Source organism: Hyaena hyaena, unplaced genomic scaffold (assembly GCF_003009895.1).
Source record: "Hyaena hyaena isolate Hyena2069 unplaced genomic scaffold, ASM300989v1 scaffold_1698, whole genome shotgun sequence".
Lineage (NCBI taxonomy): Eukaryota > Metazoa > Chordata > Mammalia > Carnivora > Hyaenidae > Hyaena > Hyaena hyaena.
In genome coordinates, this window is record NW_024082335.1 from 60,192 (window position 1) to 78,800 (window position 18,609).

Consider the following 18,609-nt stretch of genomic DNA (forward strand, 5'->3'; position numbering starts at 1 on the left):
TATAGTGCCCACTTATATGTTACACATAAGTAACAATTACAACTACAAATGTGTATACTATAAATAATAAAAATAAGTATATTTACCTATACATACTTCATATAATATGCATTTTTCATAGATATAGTCTTTGTATATAAGTATACTTACACCTCCATAAATACACTATATATGAAATATAGTATTTGTATCTTATATATACTCCTTATATGTGTGATGTGTGTGTGTTTAGGATCTATGGTTTTGACTCATTTTTTTGTACTGATGAGAATGGGCTCTATAAGACCCCGGGAGCCCAGAACAGTGTCTAACACATAGTAGGCACTTTTGCATGAAAAACGAAATGAATAAGTGAATGAATCAAGTGCTCACCGCTTGTCCTGATGAGTTGTGCCTGGAGTTTGTTCTGAGTCCTGTTTTCACTGACTTTAGAATGATAAGGACAGGAAGAGGGATTTGGGGGGAAAGGGGGTCTATAGACAGACCATCACAGGGCTGGGGTTGTTTCTCTTGGAAAGGAAGTTCTAAGGAGTTTTTCTGAAAATGACAGATACTTGTCCACTTTAAGAGAGCAACAAGTGTTTCTCTTTAAAAAAAGACTCCCCAAATTGCCACCTTCCTAAAGGGGCCCCCATTCGCATCTTGGCCAGAGAGCCGACCCCATCCCGAATCCCCAGCCCAGCCTACTCCAAACAACTGGTGGGACAGAACCAGAGAAAACACATAAGCCCCTCTTGGCTCCTGTCCCAGCTCCCTGAGCCAGATGGAGAGGCAGCCACTTGCTTCCCCTGAGACCTCACCCCACCCTCTTCCAGAGTGAGGAGAAACTGGAGTCCAAACTTTGATCCTCCATGGAAGTGGGCCAAATCTTCCCATGTGAGGTGAGCACTCAGAGGCCCCGGCCCCCTTCCCACGCCGGCTTTGACCTCCAGCCTGCATCCCTTAACTGAGGAGGAGAAATCTTGCTTTGTCCTGTGTGGGAGGGCTAACTTCAGAGCCACTCTTGAGGCTGAGGCTACCCCCACCCCAAAACAGAACCATGTCTCTGATAAAGGTTTTGAAGTAACTAAGGTTTTAAAAGCCAAAAAACAGAAACAACAACAAAAGAACCCAGGAGTCCATTTGTCAGCACAAGCCATGGCTACAGTTACAGTGTAACTATAGTATTCGCAGCCAAGGAGGCACAGGAAACCTAAAGAGGAAATTCCTGAAAAGAGAGATTGTTCACTATGCAATGAATAAGTACATCTCCACCGTACCTTTGTGTTCTAAATATTCAGCTTCAACTTAATATTTGCTATTAAAAAAATGAGTTAGTGATAGAGGCTATGGTTTCTAATGAGTAGGAAAATACACATATGGACTTGGACCTTATTTTTGAAGATACCTCATTTATTAGCATTCCCACAAGGGTCAAATTCATGTGTCAACATGCCTCTTGTGACCAGGGTGGATGAGGACTTTGGAGGGGGATGGGCATATTCTGGGTACTGGGGAAGCCACAGGGGTATCTGTGTTAATGAAAAGACTAGGGCAGGATCTTTTTTGCCATGTTCACTGGTCCGGCACACAAAGTGTACTGAATATCTGAGTTGAAGACATGAATGGCTGCTTGGTTGATGAGAATACAGGGAGGGGTCTGTGGAGACCAGAGGGTTTATAATATCCATGATTTCCAGACAATCCAAGAAGGACCTGACCTGGGCACATCAGCCCTGGCCTCTCTCGTGACCTCAGTAACAGAATATTGTAGATGGTCTCTCCTTTTCTCTAGAGAGGGAAGTCTTTGTTCCTTTCTCTGGCCCTAGTTCTTTGCAGAGGTTTTACAAGTGTCAGAAGTGGAAGAGTTTCTGGGGGGTCCTGGAATCCAAGACTTCATTTTACAAATGCAAAAACCTATCCAAGGCCCAGTGTGCTGAACATACTTGCCTAAGGTCATTCAAGGATTTAGTGCAGGAGCTAGAATTAGAACTAAGGCCACATTTTTGCAGGGTCTCTGCCTTCCTGGACAGCTATATACCCCCCTGCATTCTCTCTTTCTTTTCATGTGACCCCCGCCCCTGAAGCCCCGGCTCAGGGCAGCAGTGGAGACTCACCTGTAGATGCTAATTTAAAAAAAGCGAAGCTCAGGTGATCTGTATTGGGACAGGGAGCGGCTTGGCAGGACGGCGCCAGCGTCAGTGTGAGGCATAGGCTGTGCTGTCAGAGAAGGATTTATTCTCCGTCGTCCTGTCCTCTGTGCGGGCGAAGCACCAAAGCACCACGGCAACAGCTGGGAGAAGCTGAGGACAAACAAAAGGTCCCCAGGGCTGGGAGCCCTGGGACAAGAACTGAGTTACTCTCCCCATGGCACTCCTCTCTCCTGCCAGGGCGTTCACCTGAGGCCGGAGAGCCCTGACTTTATAGGACTTAATCTCCAGGCTTCTGGATCTCTGCTATCAGAAAAGTGGGTACAGTTTCATCCCATTTTCCTGCTTTATGAAGACACAGATCCCGGCCACCTGCTACCTCACTCGATCCCTCCCTTCGTTCATTAGAAGGCCCCACGGTCTGCCGGAGAGGCTGGACGTGGTATATGAGGCCCACCCACGTGGCTCCCGTATTGGCTCACATTGCTCATCCTCCTGGAAATGCCAGAGCCACTGCCACCCCTACGTCCTCATTTTCAGGCCTACTTATCTATTTGCTTTGATGAGATCATTCCTTCACTCTTTGTCTCTGGCAGACCCTGCACCACTGAGCTTAGAGGTTGGCCAGATGAAAACCTTCCATATACACTCCCATCCCGAATTCATATTCCAGCCAGTTTTTCAGGCTTTCTTGAGGCTCTCCGTTCAGCTCTGAATATGCGGGCACTGCTTCAACAAGCCCTAACACAAGGAGTCTGTTCCCCAATGTTTCTTCTCTTCTTGCCTTCTTCCCCCTTCTGGTAACAAATACCATCACCTTTCAGAAAAATCAGTTTGTATTTCTTCCTCAGACCAAGCTACAAAACCTACATTGATGGATGTGATCAGGCCATATGCACACTTCTCTTCCCTTTGAACACACACACACACACACACACACACACACACTTGGATATTGGCATGAACAAGATATTATAATAATATAATCATAAGCAGAGGATGGTTGGGTCTGTGTGAGAGTGAACCCCCAAAATAGGGCATATAGATCCAAAGTGAGGATAGAGGCCCATGAAGTTTAGGACATGCCAGTGGGATCAGACTACATCTGGGTAGAAGAGGGTGCCACCTCAGACGAGGTAAATAACCAGTGGTTATGGACAGACCATAGGCAGGCAGAGATAGGTTGACAGGACAGGAGATGCAGAAAACAGGTCATCTTTTGAAATTATAGTTGATGAAGAGAGTCCTGGCTTAGGCAACAAAGGGAGATAGTTCAAAATACTCAGGTTTTTAGGGAAGGAAATCCTTACCAGAAAAATTTGAGATTATTCTGCCTTTAGTGAGAACATAATTTTGGTCACATCCCAGAGGGAGCCTTGTTAGGGAAGAATTGCTGCTGTTATCACCATCAGCAACAGTAATTGCTATTATTTGGGGGCATCTGTCACATATGAAATGATACAACAATTATCATATAGGCAACCAAAGAAATGGACATAGCAGTTATGGAAGTTTGAGTGCGTAGCAACTAGCCCAATTGGGAGGCACAGGGAAGGCACTCAAGCTGAGCTATGAAGATCAAGTAACAATTAATTGTGAGATGCGACTTTATAGAAAGGGATTACTAGGAAGGAGTGGTATAAGTTAAGGTATAGAGGTGAGGAAATTTTTCTGAGAACTGTAAAATTGTCCAATACTCAAATATAAAATTTAAGAGAAGTAATACCTTGAAATGAGACAGTAGAAGTAGGCAGAGATAAGACTTTGGAAAGCTGTATACATATTGATGATTGAGTTTAACAAAGTAAGGAATGACCTTGTATTTTTTTTGATAGAATATAGTGTTAGCAATATGTAGAAAAAATTTAAAATCTACACTGGCAACAAACATTATTTGGTGTACGGAGCTAGCTTTCACATGGCTAAACAATACTATAGAATGGATAACCTACCACTTATCTGGAAGCTCGCAGTAGTATTTGCCTTATATTTGTTACTAGCATCTTTATAACAGCTTTCTACTCTGCTTCTTTGAGTTATACAATAAATGAAGGACAGATGCCCAAAGAACTGTCATTTTAAGAAATACAAAATGTTTTGGGTCTTTTTGCTTTATTTTGTCATATCACAGAAAAATCTTTTGGAATGAAGATTGAAATTACATTAACCATTCTTAGCTATTTTCAATTGCTATGCATCTATTAAGTGCCTGCTCTGAAAAATCCTGAGTGGGGCCTTGCAGATACACAAGTTGACATGACATAGTTTTGCCCTTATGAAGATCACATTTGATAAAGAAAACAGGTGGTTAAACACAGTTTACTGAACAATTTGACTCTCCCAGGCTAGGAAGGCAGAATTTGTTTCTGAAGGCTGGTGGCAGAGAACAACAAAGGAATAGTCCTAAGGCATATCTCTGTCCCCTTGCGTAATGATGGTATAGAGAGGCAAAATTTGCCACCCCAAAATGTGTCTCTTTGGCATGTGGGTTATTTTAGGCTGATTATTTTTAAGAAACAGAAGACTAAAGAAGTTTCTCTTTTTGCTTCCCATTGACTGCCTAAAAGAATTTAGGTAGAACACCTGTTCTAAGAGGGCTATTACCATAGTAACTACAGTGTAATATGAACTAGATATGGAAGACAGGGAGGAACCTAGCAAAATCCGCTTGTTAAAATTCTCCATCTCTTGTTTCTCTAAGGCCCAGGAAACATTTGTTTACCAAATTTTTCCTCTTTTCCTCTTCTTGTGAATCATCTCTCTCTCTCCTTTCAAGTCCTGAATTCCTATCCCTTTCTCCTTAGTTCTTGATGGTATAAGCCTCACTTGCTTGACTGACTGCATACAGGCCTTTTATGCTTATGAAGCCCCCGTATATATGCAATTAAATTTGAATTTCTTCTGTCTCATGATTAATTAAGGATTAATCTGTCTCATGTCAATTTAATTCTTAAACTAGCTACAAGAAGCTTGAAGCGTGGAGTAAAAGTTTTCCCCTCCCCAACAAGGAAATCTTGTGAATATAAAGTGAAGTGAAAGTAGATATGTGATGTATCAATATGGGACACTTAGGGACACATACTTAGGGATGTGGTGTATCAATATGTTCGTGTGAGTCATTCAGGACTTAATCTTGAATGTATTAGAATCCATTACTAAAGTATTGGGGTGCCTGGGTGGCTCATTTGGTTAAGTGTTCGACTCTTGGTTTTGGCTCAGGTAATGTTCTCACATTTCTTGAGTTTGAGCCCCAAGTTGGGCTCCACGCTGACAGCACAGAATCTGCTTGGGATTCCTTCTCTCTCTCTCTCTCTATCTGCCCCTCCCATGCTCACTCTCTCTCTCTCTCTCAAAATAAATAAGTAAACTTTAAAAAAATCCCTTACTAAAGTATCTAAATCCATTACATAGAGGTATCAATGTAAGAGTGCGCCTATTTGTATGTGTGTTAGTGGCTTTTAGTGCATATAATGTTATTTTCACATGTGCCTGTGTGTGTATATGTGTGTGCATGTGTGAAAGATAGAGAGAGACAGCTGTGTGTATGTGAGAATATGATTGTCTTAGCTCACCCCCTATCCACAAGAACAAGTGAGCCTACTCTGTATCAGAGATTGAGAAAGTCTGTGGGAGAGACAGGGGTATATTGGATCCTAGCATGCTTTTCAGGGTCCCCATCTAAGTTATAGTTAGGGGAGCTTCTATCCAGTATCAATACCTAGCAACTGAGTCAGGCTTGACGGGGTATGATTACTGTAGAACGGCCAGTCAATATGCATCTTGTGGTTTTCCAATACAACCACCAGGGGGAGCCTTCAACCCCCAAATGGGCTTAAATTCAAACCTTCCTTTCCCAGTAAATTAAGTAGATGTTCTAACTTAATCTTCCCACATCCTGTTGATCTCCCACGAAGTTCTGAGAACTGCGAGCTCCTGCATTCTGCTTCTGAAGATGGTCGCCTCTGTCTCATGTATCCGGACAACAGACATACCCAAACCTTAGAACCCACATAAATTCCTGAAATTAATGGAGAGAGATTTTTCTCTACTTTTCTCAGGTATTAAAAACAACCTCATTGGATTTAGATATTTCTGAATGCCTTTAGTCCTAGTTACATTGACCAAGCTTTGAATCCCCAGTCGGACCAGACACAGAACTAAGGGAAATCATTACTCAGGGTTTTTGGTTTCTCCAGACTCAGACTCACTTTGGGGGTGGGGGTGGGGCTCTGTTGCAGAAAATGGCTGTAGCCTGAAGGGGAGCAGAATTTGTGACTCTAAAGTCATCCTTTTTGGCATAAGGTTTATTTTAGGCTGATCATTTTTAAGAAACAGGGAGGTTCAAAAAGAGCTCTGTAAACCAACCAAATAGAAGCTACCCTTTTGTAAGAAGTATTTACATTTGTAAGCGAAATCTACATTTGTAAGGGTGTCTCCCTCTACACTAGGAAGAGGTAAATGGCTAAATATTTAGAAACTTATCAATGGTGAAGGCAAAGGCTTAAATCTGCATAACAAACTTACCCATGATCAATGTGCTTTTCCACTAGCCTCCCATAACTGGCTTCCAGCCTCCCAACATCTTTTGCCTTTAGCTGGATCTGGGGTTTTAAATTGTGGCTTGGGCCATTTTGGGGAGTTACTGAGTTATCCTGGGTACCTTCCATGTATACAGGAGGTATTCATGCTGTTAAACTTGTTTGCTTTTCTCTAGTTAATCTGTCTGTTTTTATACAGAGAGGGAGGTGATCCCTGCCATAAACCTAGAAGGGTAGAAAGAAAATTATTTTTCTGACTCCACAAATCACACCTTTTTCTGATCCAAGGTCCAGGCCTGGTGAGCAAGTCCCTCCCTAGATAAACATTTTTTTGGTGTGTGATTGGTAAGGGTCTTCCTGGCTGGAAAGACCTACGCATGTCAGGATTGTCAAAGGGATCCTGTAGTCGGGTCTGAGCCCATGAGAAAGCCTCTTGTTGGAACTTGTATTTTCTATTCCCCTGCCTCCCTGGATGTCTGCATCTATGCATGTATAGAATGTCTACAATGTTTTCCTGGAAGAAGGCTCCACATCTTCCTGCAGCAAACTTTATAGCAAGCTCTTCCTTCCTTACATCCTGCCTCTCACCAGTCATTCCAAAGAAGAGCAAATTTTCATCCTCACTGTGACAAATTTTCAGTGAAACCTCTTTTGAAAAGTCAAAAATCAATCCTCCTACCCTCACCTCTAGCTTGGGCTAAGGTCTACCCGGTATTTTTGTTTGTTTGTTTTGTCTGTCTCTGCTCATAGACCGTCTAGTTCAGGTAACTCAAACACCTTACTCACCAAAGCAGGCCTGCCATTTCCCAAACTTTTCCCTGGGCCACTCTAATGAGACAACACAAGGTGAGCTGAGGGCAAAGTATAAGCCAGCACCCCTCCTCCCCACCAGGTGTAATGTGTGTGATATTCCTCAGACACCCCTGGCTACCCAAGAACAAAGGAAAAGGATTGAAATGCTTGCCATGGTGATGTGAGAAACAAAGGCAAATGAAAAATTAAATTCCCTTACTGCCTACAGCCCATTGACAAGTCCTTGAAACAGGCAGAGTGACTTCCCTCTAAAAGCTCAGCTGCCTCCATGATGACACTTTGCTAGGGGCAAAAGGGAATATTGGCTTAACATTATCCTACTGGATAATAGGTTTACAACCTATTGGAAATACATAGGAGCCTACCTCTCCCTAGGCACTTCACTTCTTGGTTCTTTCCCTCTCCATTTTGCAGGCGTATTTTCTCAGGCTTGCAATGAGCATGCTCCAAAGAACAAAGGGAGGGGAGACTGAAAGACTGTGTCACCTCAGAGAATGTACATTTGTCCATTCAGATTACTTTTTGCCTTACCTTGGCGTTCGGCAATGTCAATGGTTAGGGCTGTAGCCTCGGTAGTATTCAGCCAATAAGGAACTAGAGGAGGGACTTGCATGCTTCTTTGATTGGGTCAGTGGACTTATTTCTTTAAGAATTTTTTTTAAATATTTTTATTTATTTCTAGGAGAGAGAGAGACAGAGAGAGACAGAGAGAGAGACAGCGTGAGCAGGGGAGGGTCAGAGAGAGAGAGAGGGAGTCACAGACTGAAACAGGCTCCAGGCTCTGAGCTGGCAGTCAGCACAGAGCCCGACGCGGGGCTCGAACCCACGAACCACGAGATCATGACCTAAGCAAAAGTCGGAAGCTTAACCGACTAAGCCACCCAGGCGCCCCTCAGTGGACTTATTTCTAATATGGTCTAGCTGGTGACACCAAGAGCTCTAAAATCTTTAAATTGTTTTAAGGAGAGCAATAAAAATCACACATTGGTGTTAGGATATTGCAGGAATGGAACATATTTGGGAAGCTCATAAAAATTCCAGTCGGACAGGGTGCCAGGGTGACTCAATCGATTCAGCGTCCAACTCTGGATTTCAGCTCTGGTCATAATCTCAGGGCTGTGAGATTGAGTCCCACATCGGGTTCCAAACTGGGTGTGGAATCTACTTAAGATTCCCTTTCCATCTCCTTCTGCTCTATCCCTGCTCTCGCACACATGTGTGTGCAAGCATATGCTCTTTGTCTCCGTCAAAGGAAAAAAAAAATTCCAGCGAGAGAGGGGCAAAGTCATGGGATATAGCAGAGAGGAGACCAATGAGATCCATGTTAAAAGTGTGCAATCAATGTAACTTGAAGGCTATAAAGGTGTGTGTTAAGTCTGATACACCAATGCATTGACACCCATATTCCTTTAAGAGTAGGTCTGGAGCCATTTTACTGAGGCCAAGTAAATACCTCTTCAAATCTATTTCATATCTGAGGTCTTATCAGGTTCTGGAGTACCTAACTCCTGTACCACAATTATCTGTATTTTGAGCCCAACTAGAACTATTTCCTTCTGAGTTTGTTTGCTAACATTGTCTTCTTCATCAGGCTTCTCATCTCATTTTTCTTCTTCCTCCTTATCAATAGCATCTGCTGAGACATGATCAAGGAGGTAACATCAGTTTAACAGGATATCAGAATCAGTGTGAAATTTCCTACAGAAAGAATTTTTTAAAAAACCTTTGTGAGAAGTGGCTTTTCTCCCGAATCAAATATCGAGCATCAAGACCAGGCCAAGGATAGGCAAGGTAGACACCTAAAGAAAAAAATCTAAGGAGATACCCATTCTGCTATTGTCCAAGGGTAAGGTCAGAAGCTGAAGGACTTGAGAGTGGATGCCTCCTTCAATTTGCTCCTTAGGTCGCACCTTGCCCCATGATCATCCTGTTGAGTGCCTGTTATATGTTAGGCATTGAGGATACACAATAGTTAAGAAATGATCTTAGGGACCCATATGACCCTGGGAGAGACAGATACATAAGCAGTCAATTACAACAGAATGGTATAAATGGACCCATAGAAATAAGAAATTAAACCAGACTTAAGGGCTTGTAAGAGATTTTCAAGAGGTCTAACCAGATAAATCAATAGATGATAAAATAGCACATTTAGCCAAGGAAAGAAAAAGGGGAGGGGCGCCTGCGTGGCTCAGTCTGTTAAGTGTCCGACTTCGGCTCAGGTCATGATCTCACGATCCATGGGTTTGAGCCCTGCGTTGGGCTCTATGCTGACTGCCAGCTCAGAGCCTGGAGCTTGTTTCAGATTTTGTATCTCCCTCTCTCTCTGACCCTCCGCTGCTTACGCTGTCTCCCTCTCTCAGAAATAAATAAAACATTAAAAAATTAAAAAGAAAAGGGGGAGAATAGTGTTCTTTCCAAGCATACACCTAGACATTCGACTGTTTTCCAATGAGGACGAACTCATCTTCTTGGAAGATGGTATGAAGAAACAGAAGTTCTTAGGACTTTGAAATTCAGTCAGATCCCTTCATTTAATCCCAGCCAAGTGAAAAAATCAAGTGATTTAAGCTTTTCCAGCTTAACTGCCTTTAGCACGCCATTAAAAAGAAAACCAGGGGCCCAAAGTGACATCACCAAGGTTAAGGCCCTAAGTCAGTAAACCAGGGCTTAACACCTAATCTAATTTCAATTTCATTCTCCACCAGAAATGTAGTATTGACTGGTCAGTAAGGAGTTTTCTGATAGGTATCAAGAAGTCTGTCACATGGCCCTCCCCACTCCCCAAAGGAAGCTGAGGTCAGCTGCATGAGGAGACTCCCTGCTCTTCTTCCTAAAGGACAATGACCTTGCTTGGAATAATCCTTTCTTTTCTTCTGTTTACAACTTTCTTGCCCCACCCCCTTTCTTATAAAAACCTTACATTTTGTTTACATCTTAGGAGCTCCCCTCTACTTGCTGAATGGAATAATGCCTGATTCATGAATTATTTAATAAAGCCAATTAGATCTTCCAATTTACTCAGTTTTATGATTTTGTTTTTTAGCAAGTAAAATGTTTATAGTATGCATCATTCAGTCAGCTATTGTGACAATAATGGGCAACAAGAAGGTGATAATTTCTTTTTCTTTTTAAATGCTTCTTTGTTTGTTGAGGGAGAGAGCAGAGAAAGGGCAGAGAGGGAGGGAAACAGAGGATCTGAAGCAAGCTCTGCGCTGACAGCAGAGAGTCTGATACGGGGGCTCAGACTCATGAACCAAGAGATCATGACCTGAGCCGAAGTCAGATGCTTAACCAACTGAGCTACCCAGGTGCCCATGATAATTTCGGGGGAAAAAAAATAAAGTAGCTCTTTGTGTCCTGATTAACACAAACTGCTCTTCATATACTTTCTTATGGAGCCTGAGAAAGAGTCAAACTCTAGTTGTCTCTGTGCTTCCTCATTTACAGCAATGATGAAGCCTAAGGGGTAAATTTTCTTATCTCTGTCATGCAGGTTTTATGCTATGTAATCAGTGGGATGGTTTGGACAGGGAGCCTCTGCCTTCATAGTAGGCAAATGAGGAAGGAGGTGGACAATCTACTGGTGACCAAGAACTGGGCTGTTGATATGCAACTTTGTAAGCTCATGTTATCACAAGATTGTCCGACAGGCTTTCCATTACTCCTGCTCCCACTTTTAAGGCTCAACTTCTTGGCTGACTTCAAGGTAACAGCATACTGCTTCCTGGGGCCCTGCCTTTATCCAGTACCCCTCTGCTCCAGTTTCTTCAGTTGGCTTCTGCCAGCAGCTGCACATGGACTCTGATCCCAAGCAACTTTACTCATCACTTAGTAACAACCATCACCACTGACCTGTGACCCTGAGTACTCACTTTAGGGAATGTGCCTGCTGTGCTCCAAGAGCAACGCTAGTTGTTAAAGTTGGAGAATGAAAGTGTCTCTTAAGTCAGATTAGGAAAGTGCAACAGAGCACACTCACATACACAGAATGGTGCAGGCTTACTTAGAGACATTCATGGAGCCCAACAATTATCCATTTATCCACCACATATTTATTAAGAACCTACTATATGCCAGGCACTGTACAAAGCTCTAGGACAGAGCAGTGGATAAATGGTAAGGTCTCTATTCTCATGAGCCTCAAAGTCTACAGAGATATGTTTGTTAACATCATCCCTGTTTAGACACATTGAGTACAAAGCAAAGCTGTGGAAACAGGAGAGTGGCCTTCTTTGAACTACTCAGCAGACTGACCATTCTTCTGAGAGCTTCCTAGCAGTAGATAGTCAGATCAAACCTTCTCTGTTTTCTGGTCTGTCCACATCTCTCTACTTGCAATCCCAGTACAGAAAGAATATCCTCTCCTTCCAACAACCAGAATAGGACAGGACTCAAAAGACCTTTCAAAACCTATTTATTCTGTAGATACCGAAGAACAACAGAGAAAAGAGATGCCACAAGGTGGCCTCCAATAGAATCTTGGAATGGTGACAGTCTGTTCTTTTCAGTTTTAATGGGCTATATCCAGTTGTGCTCGGCACTCTAGCTTCAACCCAGAAGGGATTTATTTTGAGTGGTATCTGAAGAATATTCTAGAGTTTTCTTCTAGCCTAAAAGTGTTCTCTTAAAAAGTTTGACTGAAATTTACCCTCCATCTTCCATTAAGCTAAAATTCTTTGTCTTGTTCCCAAGGTACCTCCACTTTATTTTATTATTATTATTATTTTTTACAAATAGTTTATTGTCAAGTTGGCTTCCATATAACACTCAGTGCTCATCCCCACAAGTGCCCTCCTCCATGCCCGTCTCCCCCCTCCCCCCCACACCCATGAGTCCTCAGTTTGTTCTCAGCATTCCAGAGTCTCTCATGGTTTGCCTCTCTCCCTTTCCCCCACCATTTCTCCCCTTCTTCTCCCCCATGGTCCTCCGTTAAGTTCCTCCTAATCCTCCTATACATGCCAACATATGGTATTTGTCCTTTTCTGCCTGACTTATTTCACTCAGCATAACACCCTCAAGGTCCATCCATGTTGCTACACATGGCCAGATTTCATTGTTTCTCATTGCCATGTAGTATTCCATTGTATAGATGAACCACATCTTCTCCACTTTAGATAAGAAAAGATGAGGAGTTTAGATAAGGATGAGATTAGGATTTTAGGAAATATTTGGAAAGTATAAAAAATAAGTGAGAATCCAAGTAGAGAAAAATAAAATACTAAAATCAAAATATTATTGGTTGAGATCCAGTGTAGATTGGACAACATAGAAGAAAGAGTAACTGAACTCAAAGGTGTATCCATTTAATCATCCAAACAGAAACACTGAATGAAACAAAAAGATTTTTTAAAAACTTAAATGACTTCCAGAGGTGGTATATCAAGCTGTCTAACACAGGTGCAATTAGTGTATTAGAAGTGAAGAAGAGAGAAAAAAGAATCAAAAATTTTTGAAGAATTATTGCGTGAAAATTTTCAATATTAGAACATAAAGAATACTCATGAATTCAGATGCTCAGCAAATATGGAGCGAGGTCATTTAAAGAAAACATACAAGTAAGTGAATATTTAAGAAGACACATTGCATACAAAGAAACTATGAGAAGAATTTCGTATGACGTTTCTTCAGAAACAACAGAGGTCAAAGGGAAAAATGTGCAATTTCTTTTGTGATGTGGTGGAAATAAATTCTGTTAACATAGATTTCTAGTGAAAAATTTCTTCAAAAACTAATGTAAAATAAACATTTTTCAGGTTAAATAACAATTGAGACTAAGACTATTTTCTTTCTATTAAATTCATTAAAACACAATTGAATATTAAACCACAGTAATAATAAGATATTGTGGAATTATCACATAAGTAGGGAAAAATATAACTGAACAGTGGTACAAAGAATAAATTGGGCTATATATGAAATTATATAATGATAGATAAAAAGGAAACATACCAATACACTGGGTTAAAACATTTCTGATTCCAAAACAGAGCAAAGACTTTGCTGACAAAAGAAAATTACTACTTTATATTTTCCATCCACTTAAAGTTTTTTAAAATTTTTGTTAGTTTGTTTTTAAGGTCTTAACAAAATAATAGTAAATGAATCCAGTAACAATAAAAAAGAATAAGACCTTAGCACATCCATTTGGAGGGTAGGGAGAAGCAATACATTCTTAGCATATTTTTTGTAGAATTCCATGGGTTTTTCACTTTCTTTTTTTTAGAAATGCAAAAGATTTAGATTAGCTAAACACATACAAATAAAGAACAGTTTTGTAGAGCTCATATAACACCTAATTTCAATACTTACTATAAATCTTCAGTATGATCATGCAGAATAATCATATGGAGAGACAGAGATATTAATAAAACAGATGACAGAGTTCACAAATAGATCTTCACATAAATCAATTATTGATATTTGGCAAAGTCACCAACTATTTTTGTAAGAAAGAATAATCTTTTCAATAAATGGTGCTGGTACATCTGTATATTTATACAAAAATAAAATTAGCTTTGATCTTATTTCATGCCTTACACAAAAGTTAATTTAAACACAGCAAAGACCTAGGTGTACATAGTGAAAATATACTAAAACTGTAAAACACCTAGGAGAAAATATAAGAACCAATATTTGTGATCTATTTTAAGAAGAAAATGAATTAATAAATTCAACTTTATTAAAATTAACAAACTCTGCCTTTCATATGACTCTGTTGAAGAAATAAAGGCAATCCAGAGATTGAAAAAAATTTTTTATAACATGTACACTGATTTTTTTTAATGTTTTATTTCTGAGAGATAGAGAGACAGCATGAGCAGGGGAGGGTCAGAGCAAGAGGGAGACATAGAATCTGAAGCAGTCTCCGGGCTGTGAGCTAGCTGTCAGCACGGAGCCCGATGTGGGGCTTGAACCCATGAACTATGAGATAGTGACCTGAGCTGAAGTCAGACGCTTAACCGACTGAGCCACCCAGGCACCCCATATAACATGTACAACTGAAAACACCTTGAATCCAGATTAAATAGAGAATGCTTATAATTCAATAATGAGAAGACAGTCCAATAAAAGCGGGCAGACTTTTAATGTAAGTATTTTCAGGGAAGATACTCTAGTGTCTTTGAAGCATATGAAAAGATGATCAAATTATTAGTCATTAAGGAAATGTCTATTTAAACCACTGCAAAATGACCTCCAGACAATAGGATGACTCCAGTTAAGACAACAGATCAGCTTTGAGGCTTGCTTTGTCCAGTTCTTCTTCCTCCATGGATTCTCTTTTATGGAATTTTCTGTGTTGTTGGCCATGGCCTTTGACTGATATGTGGCCATCTGCCGCCCTTGCATTATGCAACCATCCTCACCAGCCGGGTCATCAGCTGAATAGGGATAGCCATCATTTTCTGCTGTGTTCTGACCATTCTTCCTGCATTGTTCCTACGGAGATGGCTTCCCTTTTGTGCCTCCCATCATCTCTCCCACTCTTACTGCCTTCATCAAGACATGACTCGCCTGGTGTGCACTGACACCACTATCAATAATTGGTATGGATTGGTTACAGCATTGGCCTTTATTACATTGGACCCTCTGCTCATTGTGGTCTATGTACTCATTCTGAGAAGTGTCTTGAGAATCAGCTCCCAGGTTGAAAATTCCCGGGCTCTCAATAACTGTCTGTCCCACATTCTGGCTGCTCTGGTCCTCTATGTGCCCATGGTGGGACTGTCCATGACTCACCACTTTGCCAAGCATGCCCTTCCAATTGTACATGTCATCCTGTCCAACATCTATCTCCTAGCCCCTCCTGTGATGAACCCTATTATCTACAGTGTGAAAACAAAACAGATCCGTCAAGGAATTTATCACCTCTTTTCTCATAGACAATTGTACAGGAGTGTTGAGAAGTAGGTTTGGGGTATTATTGCTTTAAAAAAGAACTTGGGAGGGGCACATGGGTGGCTCAGTCAGTTGAGCATCTGACTCTTGATTTTGGCTAAGGTCATGGGATCAAGCCCTGACATGGGGCTCGTTGCTGAGCATGGAGCCTGCTTGAGATTCTCTCTCTCCCCTCCGCCCTTCTCCCCTGCTCTCTTGCTTTCTCTAAAATAATTATTTTTAAAAATTAAAAAGAGGGGCGCCTGGGTGGCTTAGTTGGTTAAGCGTCCGACTTTCGCTTAGGTCATGATCTCGCAGTTCGTGGGTTCGAGCCCTGCGTCGGGCTCTGGGCTGACTGCCAGCTGAGAGCCTGGAGCCTGTTTCAGTCTGTGACTCCCTCTCTCTCTGACCCTCCCCTGCTCACGCTGTCTCTCTCTCTCTCTCTCTCTCTCTCCTAGAAATAAAAATAAATAAATAAAAATTAAAATTAAAAAGAAAAAAGAACTTGGGAAACTTGGAAAGTTATGGTTTGGGTGTCCAGTCATGTATGAATCACAAAGCAGGAATTGAGGTACATATATCATATGCTCCCTGAGTTTGTAACTTAAACTAAGCTGAAATATCTACCCATTACATAGCTGCCCGATTTACATAAGATTTTTGCATGGCCAAGTTCCTCAAAGCTATAATTCTCAATTTCTTCTTTTTGTTTGCATTTCTTCATGGAACTTTTAAACTTTTAATTCTATTTAACTAAAAGTATTTTTATCTATGAGGTAACATGAATTCATGGCTTCCCTGATCATAACCATAGAATCCTCTGTCAGACATGTTCTTCACCGCTCGGGGCTTTATCATCTTCTCTCTTCTCTGGATAAAAAGATTCTTTATAATTAAATCTCGTCTCCTTGGATCCCACTGTTTGGAAAGTGACAATATGATCAATGCTCCTGAAAGACTTTCTTAGGCTTTGGTGGAATGAGTCATTTACAATTTCTTCTGGCCTGACTGTTTTCATAAAAGGTTTGTGTTGTTGGTCTTGGTCCCTGATGCAAATAATGTAGCTAAGAACAAATTCTTGGCATTGAACGTGTTAGAAAAAGTAAGCAGGATATAACTTGAAAGCCAAGAACTTTCCCAACATCTGTAGTTTTTATTGTGCTTTTTACAGACCTGAAATGTACAGTAATTGTAATGCTTAGCCCACTATTCTGGACATGCAAATTCTGTACCAATGCAATTCCAAACCTCCCTTCGGAGCGCCACAGGAGCTGTGAGTGAGCTGGGGGATCCCGTAGGGGCAAAGGGCCAAGTGAACTTGGGTTACCTGAGGTGTAATTGAAAGAGGGGCAGTGTTTCCTTGGTGAAGTCAAACTTTGAGAAACGCCTGACTTCTTTCTAACTGCTGAGTAAGGACTGGGAAATGCTTTATCTTTGTCAGGATGACAGAATGCTTAAATAAAAGAATGCATTTAAATGTATATGTTGTGCCAGTGTCTATTCTGATGTACCAGGATGTCAAGAGCATTATTTTTCATTTTAACTTCATAAAACCTCTGTTGAGGGACACCTGGGTGGCTCAGTTGGTTAAGCGTCTGACTTCAGTTCAGGTCATGATCTCATGGTTCCTAAATCAGAGTCCAGTGTCAGGCTCTGTGCTGAAAGCTTGAAGCCCAGAACCTGTTTCTGATTCTGTGTCTCCCTGTCTCTCTGCCACTCCTCCACTCATGCTCTGTCTCTCAAAAATGAATAAACGTTAAAAAAATTTTTAAAAACTCTCTGTTGAGAATGGTTTTATTGGAGCTAATAGTGAAATTACTAAAACTCTGGGTTAAGTGAAATCACTAAAACTCAGGGTTAAGTGACTGCAAGGTGCATGTGGCAGAGCTTCTCCTCCATCTGAACCATAAGGAGACTTGAGAGACTGCCCTCCCCCCCTTTCCTAGAGGCTGTATCCTGGTTCTTTCACTCCAGGGGCAGGAGGTGGTATTTGCAAACCTTGGGAGGGGACTGGTTGGAGAGCAGAAGGCTTGTGCCCAAGAGATAAGACTCCAAGTCCAGGGAGGGGCTAAGCAATTAGTTCCTGTTGTCTCCTGGTTCAGATAGTACCCCCACCTCACACTTCTCAGCCCTGTGTGCATGGGGGATCCTGCCTGGGGATAGGGAGGGATTAGTCACTGATGAAGAATGATTTCCCTGAACTTTGGTCCCAGGGGAACACCCTGATTTCCTTTTGAGACCTCCTCTTAGGGTCTCTTTCTGACCCTCACCCCAGTCTCTCTGGCCCTCTAGCCTTTGTCTTGTACCTACTCATTTCCTTCCTGTCTGTTCCACTGACTTTATCTTCCCACTGGAGTCTTGTTCTGTCCTCTATACTTTCTGTTTCCCATCTTGTCCACTTGGGCTCACCTCCAAGTCACTTAGTCCTCAGTACAGAGTTGGACAAGCAATGTGTGTCCCTCAAGTGCCTTTGCATCTCAAGCTAGCCCTCACACATAGATGATTGCCTGGCTCCTCTGTGGGTGGTTGACTGATCCAACGTCCCTTTCTAACTGGCACTTACCAGTGCTTCAATATGTGTGATTTCCAGTGCTATTGATTAGCCTGCCACCCTCCCCCTTCCAGCTTACATTCGTGCCTCTCTGGCCACGGTCAGATGCCAATATCCTCTGAGAGGCAGGCTAGATCCTCTGTGAATGGCTTGGGACGTAATCTTCATCCTGTCTTCAAGTCAGTAGGTATGACATTATATGAATGAATGATGACATTATAGAGAATATCTACTGAAGTGGAGGTGATATCTGCACTAACCCCTTGTCCTCAAAGATTATATCTAAAGATTTTTAAAACCATTACTGCATAATGTATCAAGTTGTGTTAAATAGCATCGAGTGTGGTTTTATTGCAATGGTCAGCCTCACCAGTGCCTTAATGTACCCGGAATGGTGTGAAGCCAGTAGTCTGTCACATTTAGAGCCCTGTCAGGCCACAGGGTAACATGTGTATCTCACTGATATTTTAATGTGTGAATCTTCTTTATGGGAGGACTGCTTTGGGGTAGTAAAACCATATCCACGGCCGTGTGTAAAGAAAATGTTTGATGGCTGGTACAGCAGAATACCGGGTTGTTATTCTATCTTTAAACATATCTCTTCACTGTATTTTCTACCACATGCTTGATCTTATCCATCCTTATTCCCTGAGGAGGGGTAAGATAATGCTGACAACTTATTGCTGGGACAGACCCAGCC

The 18,609-nt window shown here is 41.7% G+C and overlaps 1 pseudogene; it reads left to right on the forward strand.

Moving 5' to 3' along the window:
• Window positions 1-3,211: 3,211 nt before the first annotated feature.
• Window positions 3,212-15,391, forward strand: LOC120226469 (annotated as a pseudogene).
• Window positions 15,392-18,609: the final 3,218 nt, after the last annotated feature.